General features: G+C 50.0%; 1 non-coding gene across 1 annotated transcript; it reads right to left on the bottom strand.

The window, feature by feature from the left end:
• Positions 1 to 4,234: 4,234 nt before the first annotated feature.
• Positions 4,235 to 4,309, bottom strand: Trnap-cgg (transfer RNA proline (anticodon CGG)). The gene has a single exon. It is a non-coding gene; the product is annotated as a tRNA-Pro (tRNA).
• Between the last annotated feature and the right edge of the window lie 579 nt (positions 4,310 to 4,888).

Raw genomic sequence — 4,888 nt, 5'->3', positions numbered from 1 at the left:
CAGCGTTCTGATCATTCGGCAGAGGTGCTGATCCAACTTTACAGAGCAGAGAAGCCTCCGGACCCCACCTTCTATGAAGAACTGTGGACATCCAATCATTCAGTCCCTAGTTGTAGTTTCGCTGTCTTTCTACCTCTTTCCGTAGATGCTTACAACAGTAGACGTGAACATTCGACCATCTTCGCCGCTTTCGAGATACTCGTTCACACGTTCTGCATAATAATAATCTGTCCTTTCTCAAAGTCGCTTATCTCGATGAACTTACCCATTTGCAGCCCATATCTTCGCTAAGGTGATCCCCCGTCCACGTCTCCTCGGCGAACATGCACGCAGCCGCAACTGCACCAGGCGGTATCCAACGTCACGGTGGGCAGTGGTCATAATGTTTTGGCTAATCAGTGTATTTCAGTAATAACGGAGGCTACTGGCCAGACACAAAGCTACACACGCTACTTCCTCACGAAGTATGTTGGCCTGTGTCGCGACGCGCCACCAGTCAAAACCCGCGTGCATCTGGCCCCACATATCTCACATCTCACAGTTTGATTGTGATGGTGGGGTTTCGCCTTTCATCTATAGTATCCGTATGTATAGTCTGTCTTGCAGAACCAACTAACTTATTATCCTTTAACAGCACAGTCACCTGCTAATTTGGTTACAAAGTTTACACTATTTGATCAAAGTATCTGAAACATTTTTGTGGAGATTATTTGATGCGGGACGTCTCCATCGTTCGCCTTCATGGCAGTTTGAACTGAGCTGAGGACACTACTAGTAAGGTGTTTGAATGTCTGTGCAGGAATGGCAGCCCATTCTTCCTCAAGAATCTAAACTAAAGAAGGCAGCGATGTTGAAAGCTGAGGCGTGGAGCGAAGTCGAAGTTCCACCGCATCCCAAAAGTGTTTCACTGCGTCCACGTCATGACTCTGCGCAGAATAGTCCATTTCAGGAATGTTTTTGTCCACAAACCATTGCCTCACTGATGCTACATTAAGACAGGGTGCATTATCATGCTGTTAAAAACCATCTGCAAACCGTTGTTCTACTGCACACAATACGCAATGCAGTAAAATGTGTTCATGTACTTCTGCATTTAATGTTCTCTCAAGCATAGTGAGGAAGGCACGCCCTAACCACCAAACACACCCCTGTACTGTAACACCACCTCCTCCGTTCTTCACAGTTGACAGTACACACGGGGTGGCAGGTAATGTTCTCCAGGCATTTGTCAAATCACAACCCTTCCATGAGACTGGCACGCGATATAACGTCAGTCGTCGCTCCAAATCACTCGTTCCCAATCATCCACCGTCCAGTGCCATAGTTCCTTGTATCACCTCATATGTCTCTTACCTATGCCTACAGAAAAGTGTGGCTTAAGAGGAGGCGCTACATCATTGTACCACATCTCTGTAACACTCAGCGTACTGTTACGGCCGTTTGCTACTTGTTACGGCTTCTGCAGTACTTGTCAGCAGCAGACACAGTGGCTGCGCCAAAAACTGAGACAGCGTGGAGTTTTACAATTATTTATCGAACTTTCTTTACAATTTCTCCCTCGCGAAGAGTTCTCGGGCTTCCAGCCGGGTGGCGATGTCTTCAAACTGCGACGTTTCGACGAGTGACATACTCATCATCTTCTGGCGAAGATCTTCGCCAGAAGATGATGAGTATGTCACTCGTCGAAACGTCGCAGTTTGAAGACATCGCCACCCGGCTGGAAGCCCGAGAACTCTTCGCCAGCTGTATACGCCGGGAAAGCATACATTCAAATTTCTCCCTCGTCGTCGCTGTCCAGACCTGCAGATCCCTCCGCCTGGCTGCTGCTGTGTAGATTCTCCAATAATGCGCACAATGTGCGCCGCCGATCGCACTCGGAGCCTCAGGCCACCTGTGCTCCGCTGAAGTCTGGATGCCCTGTGGTTGAGATGAACTCGTCGCCGCTCGGCAGCCGCGTCGCCGTGAGGTCAGCTGCCGACGCCTGCTGCACCGGCGGCTGGGAAGCCGTCAGTCGCGATTTCCGCGAGGTCCCGTCATGGACGGACCACGCGGCGTGGCCAGGTTGCCGTTAAGTCCGGGCGTCACTCCCCTGCGGCGCCTGTGACCAACACCGCGCTGCGGCCGGTCCTGCTGGAAGTTCTCGCTGTTGTTAGTAAGCCATGGTGCCGACCGAACTCGGGCCGACCCGCAAGAGCTGAAGTTGACATCTGGCGGCGAACGGATGACTCCTGCGAACTGGAACACACTGCCGGAATCGTCACCTATGAAGATTGAATATTTGGACACGGACCGCGTCCGTCCTCAGATCCGAACTGCTTCCTAATGGCTTCTGTCCGTTGCTGCCTGCGCTCCACTATTTATATCCGGCAGGAGGACGTTTTTTACCCTCGCTGGCAGCTTCTTGTAATTACTCCCGCAGTATATTGCAGCTTAACTAGCGTGCTCGCCTCACTTCCCTCACTCAGCACTCTCCAGGCTTCGCTTGGCGCTCAGTCTGTGTGCGTCCTTGCGTCAGCCGGTTGGTAGTCTGCTACTGGTACGTGCTTATTTCGCAGCGCCTCAGTCGCCGGCGTGCCTCTGTTTTGCCACTCTCCACTGCGTGAAGCAACGCTTACTACATGTGGCCGCAACAGTACAGTCAGTGTGATAGCTGGACTGCTGGTGCGATTTTTTACAGCCATCCTTCGCAGTGCTCGACAGTCCTTGTGCCTCAGTGCAAGAGGTGTGCGTGGTCTTGGTTTAGCTGTGGCTGTTGCTTCGCGTCTCCAGTTCACAGTCACATCACAAACAGTCGAATTGGGTAGCTTTAGAAGGTCTGAAATGTCCCTGACGGAGATCCTACTCAGTTCACGCTCAATGACTGGTCTACGTTCGAAGTTAGTGAACTCTCATGAGCCACACATTCTGATGTTACTGCATCTTTGTTGGCAGCAAAATACTCCCTAACTCCTTCTATGGTCACCTGCAAATTACATAGGAGTGGCTGAAAACTTTTGATCAGATGGAGAAAGATGAAGTTCCTCGTTCTGGCAGTAGATGGGCGAATCAGGCCAGACAGACAGCCATATAATCCTCTTCCAATGACGTCATTGGATGTGGTTTGAAGTGCCATGTCTGTGTAAATGCAGCTTCACATAGAATGACTAAGGGACTTGAGCTGTTCAGTATAAACGTCCAATCAAAAACAGCTTCATCTGATTGCATTTCAAATTTTATTTTACTTATGCTACCAGATTCAGCGTTTCACTATGCCATCTTCAGGCCCCCTGATCAACATGTAGAAAGAATTGGACTTGGTATGCAATCGAAATAAGGGCCAGTATTGAGGACTTCTTTTTTAACAACGCGATCCCTTCGTTCATCAACTACAGACTGCAGCTGAGTCTGTCAACTGATAAACAAAGAAACTGTGTTGTTAAGACAGAAGTCTACGGTACCGGTTACTGAATGGTGGCCCCTATCTCGATTGCACAAGGGCTCAGGGGGCCTGAAGATTGCTTAGTGATACGCCATAACTGGCAGTACAAGTAAAATAAAATTTGAAATACAGACAGCTGAAGGTGTTTCTGACTTGGCATTTTATACTGAAAGGTCATGTTGCCATCACTTCACTTTCCTGGTCGTCGTTTGGTTTTTTCTACCTTGGAGCCGCTAGAGCTCGGTCAGGTAGCTCAGTTGACCTGACGAGGCTTAGTGCACCCCGTTGCAGTCTTCCCATCAGCGAAAAATCACTGACAGTGCCGGGAATCGAACCACTGTCCCGGACATGACAGTCAGTGGTGTTGAGCACACAGTTAGGGACGCGGATTTCGATCAGCTATTGTGTATCTATTGTATCAACTTCCGCTTTAACTGATAATTTCTCCTTTTTCTGCTATTAAAATTGAGCCAAGGAAGTGTTCTAGTTCTCCCGACAGAATCGGCAGCTAAACCGGATACCTCACTTCCGCAGAGTGCCCTAGTAGTCTGCAACATGCCGATGAAGAGCCGCGTTGAAACTTTCCTCCAGGTCCGTCATCTGGGAACTTCAGTGGCGTCTGATGAAGTCTTTTCGCGGCCTTGAACAGACTCCACGAACTTTCAGCTCCACGTGGTGCGCGAGTTAAGGCAAGCGACCTATTGCTCTGTAGACATGCTCCCAAACATTTGTTAGCGGATCTTGAGTACATCTTTCTAATGCTGCTGCCTGCTGACAGTTTCAGATGTTTGAAACTTCCTGGCAGATTAAAACTGTATGCCGGCCCGAGACTCGAACTCGGGACCTTTGCCTTCCGCGGGCAAGTGCTCTACCAACTGAGCTACCCGAGCACGAATCACGCCCCGTCCTCACAGCTTTACTCTCATTCTGGAAACATTCTCCCAGGCTGTGGCTTTCAGTAGTGCTAGTTCTGCAAGGTTCGCAGGAGAGCTTCTGTAAAGTTTGCAAGGTAGGAGACGAGGTTCTGTCAGAAGTAAAACTGTGAGGACGGGGCGTGAGTCGTGCTTGGGTAGCTCAGTTGGTAGAGCACTTGCCCGCGAAAGGCAATGGTCCCGAGTTCGAGTCTCGGTCCGGCACACAGTTTTAATCTGCCAGGAAGTTTCATATCAGCGCACACTCCGCTGCAGAGTGAAAATCTCATTTTGGAATTTCAGATGTTTGTTTCCCAAACGGTACCAGGAAACGCAAGCCATTCTGTGGGGAAACACTCGCATTTGAAGCCCACCCACTCGAGCCCGGCCACCACCCTTTAGCCAGATTGGTGGAATCCAGTCCCTGGCGTAGCGTAGCCCCAAGGACACTGGCGAACGGGATGTGTCATCCACAATAGCGGTCAAGTCTTGCCGACGTTCGCGGCCCGTAGTCGGTCAGTTACAACTGGAGTTCCTACGTAGAGTTAACTTCTCCATA

The sequence above is a fragment of the Schistocerca serialis genome, chromosome 5 (genome assembly GCF_023864345.2).
Source record: "Schistocerca serialis cubense isolate TAMUIC-IGC-003099 chromosome 5, iqSchSeri2.2, whole genome shotgun sequence".
In the NCBI taxonomy this organism is placed as follows: domain Eukaryota; kingdom Metazoa; phylum Arthropoda; class Insecta; order Orthoptera; family Acrididae; genus Schistocerca; species Schistocerca serialis.
The sequence above is the reverse complement of the archived record's forward strand: the minus strand, read 5'-3'. Positions and strand labels throughout refer to the sequence as shown.